Genomic DNA, 15,342 nt, shown 5'->3' with positions numbered 1-15,342 from the left:
ACATGTGCAGTTTGTTGCAGTGAATGAATGCGTTCAGCTGGTGGTATTGAACAAATGGCAAAAGATCTACTCATTGAATTAACACATGCCGTGTGTTTCTTTGAAATAAAGTGTGCAGTTTGTTTCACGAACTAAATGAATAAAGTTTGTTTCATTGACTGAATGATTTGTCTCTACTCATTGGAATAGCATGTTCAGTGTGTTTCAGTGAATGAATGATTGCGGCTGATTCATTGAATGAATGAATGCTGTTGGATTCATTAAATAAATAAATTACGTTTGCTTCATTGAAACTATGAAAACCGTTTGAGCAATTGTTTCAATGATTGAAGATGGATTTATTGACTACATGAATGCAGTTAGTTTGATTGAATGAAAGTATTAATTTCAAGGTTTTGTATAAATGCGAGAAGCTCTTCCCGTTACATTAAAACGTGCAGTTAGTTTCATTGAATGTTTGAGTTAAGCTTGACACTATGAATGAATGAGAGAGCTCTCCTCTTTGAATTAACAAGTGCAGTCATTTTCATTGAATGAATGCATGCAGTTTGTTTTTTTGAATGAATCCGTTTAGCATGTGGCAATGAATGAATGACAAAATCTCCAATCATTGAATTAAAACATGCAGTGTGTTTCATTGAATGTAAGAGTGCCGTTTGATTCACTAAATAAAGGAGTTAATCAGTTTTGTTCGTTAACTAAATGAGTAAAGTTTGTTTCATTGACTGAATGAATTATCTCTACTCATTGGAATAGCACGACCAGTGTGTTTCATTGAATGAATGATTGCCGGCTCATTCATTGCATGAATGAATGCTGTTGGATTCATTAAATAAATAAATTACGTTTGCTTCATTGAATCTATGAAAACCGTTTGTTTCACTAAATCAATCATTGAAGTTGGATTTATTGACTATATGAATGCAGTTAGTTTGATTGAATGAAAGCGTAAAGTTCGAGGTTTTGTATAAATTAGAGAAGCTCTTCTCGTTACATTCTAACGTGCAGTTTGTTCATTGAATGAATCTGTTAAGTTTAACACTATGAATGAAGGAGAGACGCTCTACTCTTTGAATTAACAAGTGCAGTTTCTTTCATTGAATGAATGCGTTTAGCATGTGGCGATGAATGAATGGCAAAAGATCTAGTCATTGAATTAACACAAGCAGTGAGTATCGTTGATTCACTAAATAAAAGAGTTAATTTATTTCGTTGAATCAATGAATACCGTTTGATGCATTGAATCAATTATTTGACTTTAATACAACGATGCAGTTTGTCAACTGTTAATTTAGAAACATTTAGTATACGACAGAATGTTTACTCGTCTAATTACAAATGCAGATTGTTCCATTGAATGAATGAATTATGTTTGAAACTTTAAAGAATTGAGAGAAGTTCTACACATTGAATGAACATGTGCAGTTTGTTGCAGTGAATGAATGCGTTCAGCTGGTGGTATTGAATAAATGGCAAAAGATCTACTCATTGAATTAACACATGCCGTGTGTTTCTTTGAAATAAAGTGTGCAGTTTGTTTCACGAACTAAATGAATAAAGTTTGTTTCATTGACTGAATGATTTGTCTCTACTCATTGGAATAGCATGTTCAGTGTGTTTCAGTGAATGAATGATTGCGGCTGATTCATTGAATGAATGAATGCTGTTGGATTCATTAAATAAATAAATTACGTTTGCTTCATTGAAACTATGAAAACCGTTTGAGCAATTGTTTCAATGATTGAAGATGGATTTATTGACTACATGAATGCAGTTAGTTTGATTGAATGAAAGTATTAATTTCAAGGTTTTGTATAAATGCGAGAAGCTCTTCCCGTTACATTAAAACGTGCAGTTAGTTTCATTGAATGTTTGAGTTAAGCTTGACACTACGAATGAATGAGAGAGCTCTCCTCTTTGAATTAACAAGTGCAGTCATTTTCATTGAATGAATGCATGCAGTTTGTTTTTTTGAATGAATCCGTTTAGCATGTGGCAATGAATGAATGACAAAATCTCCAATCATTGAATTAAAACATGCAGTGTGTTTCATTGAATGTAAGAGTGCCGTTTGATTCACTAAATAAAGGAGTAAATCAGTATTGTTCGTTAACTAAATGAGTAAAGTTTGTTTCATTGACTGAATGAATTATCTCTACTCATTGGAATAGCACGACCAGTGTGTTTCATTGAATGAATGATTGCCGGCTCATTCATTGCATGAATGAATGCTGTTGGATTCATTAAATAAATAAATTACGTTTGCTTCATTGAATCTATGAAAACCGTTTGTTTCACTGAATCAATCATTGAAGTTGGATTTATTGACTATATGAATGCAGTTAGTTTGATTGAATGAAAGCGTAAAGTTCGAGGTTTTGTATAAATTAGAGAAGCTCTTCTCGTTACATTCTAACGTGCAGTTTGTTCATTGAATGAATCTGTTCAGTTTAACACTATGAATGAAGGAGAGACGCTCTACTCTTTGAATTAACAAGTGCAGTTTCTTTCATTGAATGAATGCGTTTAGCATGTGGCGATGAATGAATGGCAAAAGATCTAGTCATTGAATTAACACAAGCAGTGAGTATCGTTGATTCACTAAATAAAAGAGTTAATTTATTTCGTTGAATAAATGAATACCGTTTGATGCATTGAATCAATTATTTGACTTTAATACAACGATGCAGTTTGTAAACTGTTAATTTAGAAACATTTAGTATACGACAGAATGTTTACTCGTCTAATTACAAATGCAGATTGTTCCATTGAATGAATGAATTATGTTTGAAACTTTAAATGATTGAGAGAAGTTCTACACATTGAATGAACATGTGCAGTTTGTTGCAGTGAATGAATGCGTTCAGCTGGTGGTATTGAATAAATGGCAAAAGATCTACTCATTGAATTAACACATGCCGTGTGTTTCTTTGAAATAAAGTGTGCAGTTTGTTTCACGAACTCAATGAATAAAGTTTGTTTCATTGACTGAATGATTTGTCTCTACTCATTGGAATAGCATGTTCAGTGTGTTTCAGTGAATGAATGATTGCCGGCTGATTCATTGAATGAATGAATGCTGTTGGATTCATTAAATAAATAAATTACGTTTGCTTCATTGAAACTATGAAAACCGTTTGAGCAATTGTTTCAATGATTGAAGATGGATTTATTGACTACATGAATGCAGTTAGTTTGATTGAATGAAAGTATTAATTTCAAGGTTTTGTATAAATGCGAGAAGCTCTTCCCGTTACATTAAAACGTGCAGTTAGTTTCATTGAATGTTTGAGTTAAGCTTGACACTATGAATGAATGAGAGAGCTCTCCTCTTTGAATTAACAAGTGCAGTCATTTTCATTGAATGAATGCATGCAGTTTGTTTCTTTGAATGAATCCGTTTAGCATGTGGCAATGAATGAATGACAAAATCTCCAATCATTGAATTAAAACATGCAGTGTGTTTCATTGAATGTAAGAGTGCCGTTTGATTCACTAAATAAAGGAGTAAATCAGTATTGTTCGTTAACTAAATGAGTAAAGTTTGTTTCATTGACTGAATGAATTATCTCTACTCATTGGAATAGCACGACCAGTGTGTTTCATTGAATGAATGATTGCCGGCTCATTCATTGCATGAATGAATGCTGTTGGATTCATTAAATAAATAAATTACGTTTGCTTCATTGAATCTATGAAAACCGTTTGTTTCACTGAATCAATCATTGAAGTTGGATTTATTGACTATATGAATGCAGTTAGTTTGATTGAATGAAAGCGTAAAGTTCGAGGTTTTGTATAAATTAGAGAAGCTCTTCTCGTTACATTCTAACGTGCAGTTTGTTCATTGAATGAATCTGTTAAGTTTAACACTATGAATGAAGGAGAGACGCTCTACTCTTTGAATTAACAAGTGCAGTTTCTTTCATTGAATGAATGCGTTTAGCATGTGGCGATGAATGAATGGCAAAAGATCTAGTCATTGAATTAACACAAGCAGTGAGTATCGTTGATTCACTAAATAAAAGAGTTAATTTATTTCGTTGAATAAATGAATACCGTTTGATGCATTGAATCAATTATTTGACTTTAATACAACGATGCAGTTTGTAAACTGTTAATTTAGAAACATTTAGTATACGACAGAATGTTTACTCGTCTAATTACAAATGCAGATTGTTCCATTGAATGAATGAATTATGTTTGAAACTTTAAATGATTGAGAGAAGTTCTACACATTGAATGAACATGTGCAGTTTGTTGCAGTGAATGAATGCGTTCAGCTGGTGGTATTGAATAAATGGCAAAAGATCTACTCATTGAATTAACACATGCCGTGTGTTTCTTTGAAATAAAGTGTGCAGTTTGTTTCACGAACTCAATGAATAAAGTTTGTTTCATTGACTGAATGATTTGTCTCTACTCATTGGAATAGCATGTTCAGTGTGTTTCAGTGAATGAATGATTGCCGGCTGATTCATTGAATGAATGAATGCTGTTGGATTCATTAAATAAATAAATTACGTTTGCTTCATTGAAACTATGAAAACCGTTTGAGCAATTGTTTCAATGATTGAAGATGGATTTATTGACTACATGAATGCAGTTAGTTTGATTGAATGAAAGTATTAATTTCAAGGTTTTGTATAAATGCGAGAAGCTCTTCCCGTTACATTAAAACGTGCAGTTAGTTTCATTGAATGTTTGAGTTAAGCTTGACACTATGAATGAATGAGAGAGCTCTCCTCTTTGAATTAACAAGTGCAGTCATTTTCATTGAATGAATGCATGCAGTTTGTTTCTTTGAATGAATCCGTTTAGCATGTGGCAATGAATGAATGACAAAATCTCCAATCATTGAATTAAAACATGCAGTGTGTTTCATTGAATGTAAGAGTGCCGTTTGATTCACTAAATAAAGGAGTTAATCAGTATTGTTCGTTAACTAAATGAGTAAAGTTTGTTTCTTTGACTGAATGAATTATCTCTACTCATTGGAATTGCACGTCCAGTGTGTTTCATTGAATGAATGATTGCCGGCTCATTCATTGCATGAATGAATGCTGTTGGATTCATTAAATAAATAAATTACGTTTGCTTCATTGAATCTATGAAAACCGTTTGTTTCACTGAATCAATCATTGAAGTTGGATTTATTGACTATATGAATGCAGTTAGTTTGATTGAATGAAAGCGTAAAGTTCGAGGTTTTGTATAAATTCGAGAAGCTCTTCTCGTTACATTCTAACGTGCAGTTTGTTCATTGAATGAATCTGTTAAGTTTAACACTATGAATGAAGGAGAGACGCTCTACTCTTTGAATTAACAAGTGCAGTTTCTTTCATTGAATGAATGCGTTTAGCATGTGGCGATGAATGAATGGCAAAAGATCTAGTCATTGAATTAACACAAGCAGTGAGTATCGTTGATTCACTAAATAAAAGAGTTAATTTATTTCGTTGAATCAATGAATACCGTTTGATGCATTGAATCAATTATTTGACTTTAATACAACGATGCAGTTTGTAAACTGTTAATTTAGAAACATTTAGTATACGACAGAATGTTTACTCGTCTAATTACAAATGCAGATTGTTCCATTGAATGAATGAATTATGTTTGAAACTTTAAATGATTGAGAGAAGTTCTACACATTGAATGAACATGTGCAGTTTGTTGCAGTGAATTAATGCGTTCAGCTGGTGGTATTGAATAAATGGCAAAAGATCTACTCATTGAATTAACACATGCCGTGTGTTTCTTTGAAATAAAGTGTGCAGTTTGTTTCACGAACTAAATGAATAAAGTTTGTTTCATTGACTGAATGATTTGTCTCTACTCATTGGAATAGCATGTTCAGTGTGTTTCAGTGAATGAATGATTGCCGGCTGATTCATTGAATGAATGAATGCTGTTGGATTCATTAAATAAATAAATTACGTTTGCTTCATTGAAACTATGAAAACCGTTTGAGCAATTGTTTCAATGATTGAAGATGGATTTATTGACTACATGAATGCAGTTAGTTTGATTGAATGAAAGTATTAATTTCAAGGTTTTGTATAAATGCGAGAAGCTCTTCCCGTTACATTAAAACGTGCAGTTAGTTTCATTGAATGTTTGAGTTAAGCTTGACACTATGAATGAATGAGAGAGCTCTCCTCTTTGAATTAACAAGTGCAGTCATTTTCATTGAATGAATGCATGCAGTTTGTTTCTTTGAATGAATCCGTTTAGCATGTGGCAATGAATGAATGACAAAATCTCCAATCATTGAATTAAAACATGCAGTGTGTTTCATTGAATGTAAGAGTGCCGTTTGATTCACTAAATAAAGGAGTTAATCAGTATTGTTCGTTAACTAAATGAGTAAAGTTTGTTTCATTGACTGAATGAATTATCTCTACTCATTGGAATAGCACGTCCAGTGTGTTTCATTGAATGAATGATTGCCGGCTCATTCATTGCATGAATGAATGCTGTTGGATTCATTAAATAAATAAATTACGTTTGCTTCATTGAATCTATGAAAACCGTTTGTTTCACTGAATCAATCATTGAAGTTGGATTTATTGACTATATGAATGCAGTTAGTTTGATTGAATGAAAGCGTAAAGTTCGAGGTTTTGTATAAATTAGAGAAGCTCTTCTCGTTACATCTAACGTGCAGTTTGTTCATTGAATGAATCTGTTAAGTTTAACACTATGAATGAAGGAGAGACGCTCTACTCTTTGAATTAACAAGTGCAGTTTCTTTCATTGATGAATGCGTTTAGCATGTGGCGATGAATGAATGGCAAAAGATCTAGTCATTGAATTAACACAAGCAGTGAGTATCGTTGATTCACTAAATAAAAGAGTTAATTTATTTCGTTGAATCAATGAATACCGTTTGATGCATTGAATCAATTATTTGACTTTAATACAACGATGCAGTTTGTTAACTGTTAATTTAGAAACATTTAGTATACGACAGAATGTTTACTCGTCTAATTACAAATGCAGATTGTTCCATTGAATGAATGAATTATGTTTGAAACTTTAAATGATTGAGAGAAGTTCTACACATTGAATGAACATGTGCAGTTTGTTGCAGTGAATGAATGCGTTCAGCTGGTGGTATTGAATAAATGGCAAAAGATCTACTCATTGAATTAACACAATTGACTGAATGATTTGTCTCTACTCATTGGAATAGCATGTTCAGTGTGTTTCAGTGAATGAATGATTGCCGGCTGATTCATTGAATGAATGAATGCTGTTGGATTCATTAAATAAATAAATTACGTTTGCTTCATTGAAACTATGAAAACCGTTTGAGCAATTGTTTCAATGATTGAAGATGGATTTATTGACTACATGAATGCAGTTAGTTTGATTGAATGAAAGTATTAATTTCAAGGTTTTGTATAAATGCGAGAGGCTCTTCCCGTTACAATAAAACGTGCAGTTAGTTTCATTGAATGTTTGAGTTAAGCTTGACACTATGAATGAATGAGAGAGCTCTCCTCTTTGAATTAACAAGTGCAGTCATTTTCATTGAATGAATGCATGCAGTTTGTTTCTTTGAATGAATCCGTTTAGCATGTGGCAATGAATGAATGACAAAATCTCCAATCATTGAATTAAAACATGCAGTGTGTTTCATTGAATGTAAGAGTGCCGTTTGATTCACTAAATAAAGGAGTTAATCAGTATTGTTCGTTAACTAAATGAGTAAAGTTTGTTTCATTGACTGAATGAATTATCTCTACTCATTGGAATAGCACGTCCAGTGTGTTTCATTGAATGAATGATTGCCGGCTCATTCATTGCATGAATGAATGCTGTTGGATTCATTAAATAAATAAATTACGTTTGCTTCATTGAATCTATGAAAACCGTTTGTTTCACTGAATCAATCATTGGAGTTGGATTTATTGACTATATGATTGCAGTTAGTTTGATTGAATGAAAGCGTAAAGTTCGAGGTTTTGTATAAATTAGAGAAGCTCTTCTCGTTACATTTTAACGTGCAGTTTGTTCATTGAATGAATCTGTTAAGTTTAACACTATGAATGAAGGAGAGACGCTCTACTCTTTGAATTAACAAGTGCAGTTTCTTTCATTGAATGAATGCGTTTAGCATGTGGCGATGAATGAATGGCAAAAGATCTAGTCATTGAATTAACACAAGCAGTGAGTATCGTTGATTCACTAAATAAAAGAGTTAATTTATTTCGTTGAATCAATGAATACCGTTTGATGCATTGAATCAATTATTTGACTTTAATACAACGCTGCAGTTTGTCAACTGTTAATTTAGAAACATTTAGTATACGACAGAATGTTTACTCGTCTAATTACAAATGCAGATTGTTCCATTGAATGAATGAATTATGTTTGAAACTTTAAATGATTGAGAGAAGTTCTACACATTGAATGAACATGTGCAGTTTGTTGCAGTGAATGAATGCGTTCAGCTGGTGGTATTGAATAAATGGCAAAAGATCTACTCATTGAATTAACACATGCCGTGTGTTTCTTTGAAATAAAGTGTGCAGTTTGTTTCACGAACTAAATGAATAAAGTTTGTTTCATTGACTGAATGATTTGTCTCTACTCATTGGAATAGCATGTTCAGTGTGTTTCAGTGAATGAATGATTGCCGGCTGATTCATTGAATGAATGAATGCTGTTGGATTCATTAAATAAATAAATTACGTTTGCTTCATTGAAACTATGAAAACCGTTTGAGCAATTGTTTCAATGATTGAAGATGGATTTATTGACTACATGAATGCAGTTAGTTTGATTGAATGAAAGTATTAATTTCAAGGTTTTGTATAAATGCAAGAGGCTCTTCCCGTTACATTAAAACGTGCAGTTAGTTTCATTGAATGTTTGAGTTAAGCTTGACACTATGAATGAATGAGAGAGCTCTCCTCTTTGAATTAACAAGTGCAGTCATTTTCATTGAATGAATGCATGCAGTTTGTTTCTTTGAATGAATCCGTTTAGCATGTGGCAATGAATGAATGACAAAATCTCCAATCATTGAATTAAAACATGCAGTGTGTTTCATTGAATGTAAGAGTGCCGTTTGATTCAGTAAATAAAGGAGTTAATCAGTATTGTTCGTTAACTAAATGAGTAAAGTTTGTTTCATTGACTGAATGAATTATCTCTACTCATTGGAATAGCACGACCAGTGTGTTTCATTGAATGAATGATTGCCGGCTCATTCATTGCATGAATGAATGCTGTTGGATTCATTAAATAAATAAATTACGTTTGCTTCATTGAATCTATGAAAAACGTTTGTTTCACTGAATCAATCATTGAAGTTGGATTTATTGACTATATGAATGCAGTTAGTTTGATAGAATGAAAGCGTAAAGTTCGAGGTTTTGTATAAATTAGAGAAGCTCTTCTCGTTACATTCTAACGTGCAGTTTGTTCATTGAATGAATCTGTTAAGTTTAACACTATGAATGAAGGAGAGACGCTCTACTCTTTGAATTAACAAGTGCAGTTTCTTTCATTGAATGAATGCGTTTAGCATGTGGCGATGAATGAATGGCAAAAGATCTAGTCATTGAATTAACACAAGCAGTGAGTATCGTTGATTCACTAAATAAAAGAGTTAATTTATTTCGTTGAATCAATGAATACCGTTTGATGCATTGAATCAATTATTTGACTTTAATACAACGATGCAGTTTGTCAACTGTTAATTTAGAAACATTTAGTATACGACAGAATGTTTACTCGTCTAATTACAAATGCAGATTGTTCCATTGAATGAATGAATTATGTTTGAAACTTTAAATGATTGAGAGAAGTTCAACACATTAAATGAACATGTGCAGTTTGTTGCAGTGAATGAATGCGTTCAGCTGGTGGTATTGAATAAATGGCAAAAGATCTACTCATTGAATTAACACATGCCGTGTGTTTCTTTGAAATAAAGTGTGCAGTTTGTTTCACGAACTAAATGAATAAAGTTTGTTTCATTGACTGAATGATTTGTCTCTACTCATTGGAATAGCATGTTCAGTGTGTTTCAGTGAATGAATGATTGCCGGCTGATTCATTGAATGAATGAATGCTGTTGGATTCATTAAATAAATAAATTACGTTTGCTTCATTGAAACTATGAAAACCGTTTGAGCAATTGTTTCAATGATTGAAGATGGATTTATTGACTACATGAATGCAGTTAGTTTGATTGAATGAAAGTATTAATTTCAAGGTTTTGTATAAATGCGAGAAGCTCTTCCCGTTACATTAAAACGTGCAGTTAGTTTCATTGAATGTTTGAGTTAAGCTTGACACTATGAATGAATGAGAGAGCTCTCCTCTTTGAATTAACAAGTGCAGTCATTTTCATTGAATGAATGCATGCAGTTTGTTTCTTTGAATGAATCCGTTTAGCATGTGGCAATGAATGAATGACAAAATCTCCAATAATTGAATTAAAACATGCAGTGTGTTTCATTGAATGTAAGAGTGCAGTTTGATTCACTAAATAAAGGAGTTAATCAGTATTGTTCGTTAACTAAATGAGTAAAGTTTGTTTCATTGACTGAATGAATTATCTCTACTCATTGGAATAGCACGTCCAGTGTGTTTCATTGAATGAATGATTGCCGGCTCATTCATTGCATGAATGAATGCTGTTGGATTCATTAAATAAATAAATTACGTTTGCTTCATTGAATCTATGAAAACCGTTTGTTTCACTGAATCAATCATTGAAGTTGGATTTATTGACTATATGAATGCAGTTAGTTTGATTGAATGAAAGCGTAAAGTTCGAGGTTTTGTATAAATTAGAGAAGCTCTTCTCGTTACATTCTAACGTGCAGTTTGTTCATTGAATGAATCTGTTAAGTTTAACACTATGAATGAAGAAGAGACGCTCTACTCTTTGAATTAACAAGTGCAGTTTCTTTCATTGAATGAATGCGTTTAGCATGTGGCGATGAATGAATGGCAAAAGATCTAGTCATTGAATTAACACAAGCAGTGAGTATCGTTGATTCACTAAATAAAAGAGTTAATTTATTTCGTTGAATCAATGAATACCGTTTGATGCATTGAATCAATTATTTGACTTTAATACAACGCTGCAGTTTGTCAACTGTTAATTTAGAAACATTTAGTATACGACAGAATGTTTACTCGTCTAATTACAAATGCAGATTGTTCCATTGAATGAATGAATTATGTTTGAAACTTTAAATGATTGAGAGAAGTTCTACACATTGAATGAACATGTGCAGTTTGTTGCAGTGAATGAATGCGTTCAGCTGGTGGTATTGAATAAATGGCAAAAGATCTACTCATTGAATTAACACATGCCGTGTGTTTCTTTGAAATAAAGTGTGCAGTTTGTTTCACGAACTAAATGAATGGCAAAAGATCTACTCATTGAATTAACACAATTGACTGAATGATTTGTCTCTACTCATTGGAATAGCATGTTCAGTGTGTTTCAGTGAATGAATGATTGCCGGCTGATTCATTGAAAGAATGAATGCTGTTGGATTCATTAAATAAATAAATTACGTTTGCTTCATTGAAACTATGAAAACCGTTTGAGCAATTGTTTCAATGATTGAAGATGGATTTATTGACTACATGAATGCAGTTAGTTTGATTGAATGAAAGTATTAATTTCAAGGTTTTGTATAAATGCGAGAAGCTCTTCCCGTTACATTAAAACGTGCAGTTAGTTTCATTGAATGTTTGAGTTAAGCTTGACACTATGAATGAATGAGAGAGCTCTCCTCTTTGAATTAACAAGTGCAGTCATTTTCATTGAATGAATGCATGCAGTTTGTTTCTTTGAATGAATCCGTTTAGCATGTGGCAATGAATGAATGACAAAATCTCCAATCATTGAATTAAAACATGCAGTGTGTTTCATTGAATGTAAGAGTGCCGTTTGATTCACTAAATAAAGGAGTTAATCAGTATTGTTCGTTAACTAAATGAGTAAAGTTTGTTTCATTGACTGAATGAATTATCTCTACTCATTGGAATAGCACGTCCAGTGTGTTTCATTGAATGAATGATTGCCGGCTCATTCATTGCATGAATGAATGCTGTTGGATTCATTAAATAAATAAATTACGTTTGCTTCATTGAATCTATGAAAACCGTTTGTTTCACTGAATCAATCATTGAAGTTGGATTTATTGACTATATGAATGCAGTTAGTTTGATTGAATGAAAGCGTAAAGTTCGAGGTTTTGTATAAATTAGAGAAGCTCTTCTCGTTACATTCTAACGTGCAGTTTGTTCATTGAATGAATCTGTTAAGTTTAACACTATGAATGAAGGAGAGACGCTCTACTCTTTGAATTAACAAGTGCAGTTTCTTTCATTGAATGAATGCGTTTAGCATGTGGCGATGAATGAATGGCAAAAGATCTAGTCATTGAATTAACACAAGCAGTGAGTATCGTTGATTCACTAAATAAAAGAGTTAATTTATTTCGTTGAATCAATGAATACCGTTTGATGCATTGAATCAATTATTTGACTTTAATACAACGCTGCAGTTTGTCAACTGTTAATTTAGAAACATTTAGTATACGACAGAATGTTTACTCGTCTAATTACAAATGCAGATTGTTCCATTGAATGAATGAATTATGTTTGAAACTTTAAATGATTGAGAGAAGTTCTGCACATTGAATGAACATGTGCAGTTTGTTGCAGGGAATGAATGCGTTCAGCTGGTGGTATTGAATAAATGGCAAAAGATCTACTCATTGAATTAACACATGCCGTGTGTTTCTTTGAAATAAAGTGTGCAGTTTGTTTCACGAACTAAATGAATAAAGTTTGTTTCATTGACTGAATGATTTGTCTCTACTCATTGGAATAGCATGTTCAGTGTGTTTCAGTGAATGAATGATTGCCGGCTGATTCATTGAATGAATGAATGCTGTTGGATTCATTAAATAAATAAATTACGTTTGCTTCATTGAAACTATGAAAACCGTTTGAGCAATTGTTTCAATGATTGAAGATGGATTTATTGACTACATGAATGCAGTTAGTTTGATTGAATGAAAGTATTAATTTCAAGGTTTTGTATAAATGCGAGAAGCTCTTCCCGTTACATTAAAACGTGCAGTTAGTTTCATTGAATGTTTGAGTTAAGCTTGACACTATGAATGAATGAGAGAGCTCTCCTCTTTGAATTAACAAGTGCAGTCATTTTCATTGAATGAATGCATGCAGTTTGTTTCTTTGAATGAATCCGTTTAGCATGTGGCAATGAATGAATGACAAAATCTCCAATCATTGAATTAAAACATGCAGTGTGTTTCATTGAATGTAAGAGTGCCGTTTGATTCACTAAATAAAGGAGTTAATCAGTATTGTTCGTTAACTAAATGAGTAAAGTTTGTTTCATTGACTGAATGAATTATCTCTACTCATTGGAATAGCACGTCCAGTGTGTTTCATTGAATGAATGATTGCCGGCTCATTCATTGCATGAATGAATGCTGTTGGATTCATTAAATAAATAAATTACGTTTGCTTCATTGAATCTATGAAAACCGTTTGTTTCACTGAATCAATCATTGAAGTTGGATTTATTGACTATATGAATGCAGTTAGTTTGATTGAATGAAAGCGTAAAGTTCGAGGTTTTGTATAAATTAGAGAAGCTCTTCTCGTTACATTCTAACGTGCAGTTTGTTCATTGAATGAATCTGTTAAGTTTAACACTATGAATGAAGGAGAGACGCTCTACTCTTTGAATTAACAAGTGCAGTTTCTTTCATTGAATGAATGCGTTTAGCATGTGGCGATGAATGAATGGCAAAAGATCTAGTCATTGAATTAACACAAGCAGTGAGTATCGTTGATTCACTAAATAAAAGAGTTAATTTATTTCGTTGAATCAATGAATACCGTTTGATGAATTGAATCAATTATTTGACTTTAATACAACGATGCAGTTTGTAAACTGTTAATTTAGAAACATTTAGTATACGACAGAATGTTTACTCGTCTAATTACAAATGCAGATTGTTCCATTGAATGAATGAATTATGTTTGAAACTTTAAATGATTGAGAGAAGTTCTACACATTGAATGAACATGTGCAGTTTGTTGCAGTGAATGAATGCGTTCAGCTGGTGGTATTGATTAAATGGCAAAAGATCTACTCATTGAATTAACACATGCCGTGTGTTTCTTTGAAATAAAGTGTGCAGTTTGTTTCACGAACTAAATGAATAAAGTTTGTTTCATTGACTGAATGATTTGTCTCTACTCATTGGAATAGCATGTTCAGTGTGTTTCAGTGAATGAATGATTGCCGGCTGATTCATTGAATGAATGAATGCTGTTGGATTCATTAAATAAATAAATTACGTTTGCTTCATTGAAACTATGAAAACCGTTTGAGCAATTGTTTCAATGATTGAAGATGGATTTATTGACTACATGAATGCAGTTAGTTTGATTGAATGAAAGTATTAATTTCAAGGTTTTGTATAAATGCGAGAAGCTCTTCCCGTTACATTAAAACGTGCAGTTAGTTTCATTGAATGTTTGAGTTAAGCTTGACACTATGAATGAATGAGAGAGCTCTCCTCTTTGAATTAACAAGTGCAGTCATTTTCATTGAATGAATGCATGCAGTTTGTTTCTTTGAATGAATCCGTTTAGCATGTGGCAATGAATGAATGACAAAATCTCCAATCATTGAATTAAAACATGCAGTGTGTTTCATTGAATGTAAGAGTGCCGTTTGAATCACTAAATAAAGGAGTTAATCAGTATTGTTCGTTAACTAAATGAGTAAAGTTTGTTTCATTGACTGAATGAATTATCTCTACTCATTGGAATAGCACGTCCAGTGTGTTTCATTGAATGAATGATTGCCGGCTCATTCATTGCATGAATGAATGCTGTTGGATTCATTAAATAAATAAATTACGTTTGCTTCATTGAATCTATGAAAACCGTTTGTTTCACTGAATCAATCATTGAAGTTGGATTTATTGACTATATGAATGCAGTTAGTTTGATTGAATGAAAGCGTAAAGTTCGAGGTTTTGTATAAATTAGAGAAGCTCTTCTCGTTACATTCTAACGTGCAGTTTGTTCATTGAATGAATCTGTTAAGTTTAACACTATGAATGAAGGAGAGACGCTCTACTCTTTGAATTAACAAGTGCTGTTTCTTTCATTGAATGAATGCGTTTAGCATGTGGCGATGAATGAATGGCAAAAGATCTAGTCATTGAATTAACATAAGCAGTGAGTATCGTTGATTCACTAAATAAAAGAGTTAATTTATTTCGTTGAATCAATGAATACCGTTTG

Source organism: Chiloscyllium plagiosum, unplaced genomic scaffold (genome assembly GCF_037043375.1).
Source record: "Chiloscyllium plagiosum isolate Xiang-an unplaced genomic scaffold, Cpla_swu_hap1 HiC_scaffold_18, whole genome shotgun sequence".
NCBI classification, from domain to species: Eukaryota; Metazoa; Chordata; class Chondrichthyes; order Orectolobiformes; family Hemiscylliidae; genus Chiloscyllium; species Chiloscyllium plagiosum.
This window is presented reverse-complemented; position numbering follows the sequence as displayed.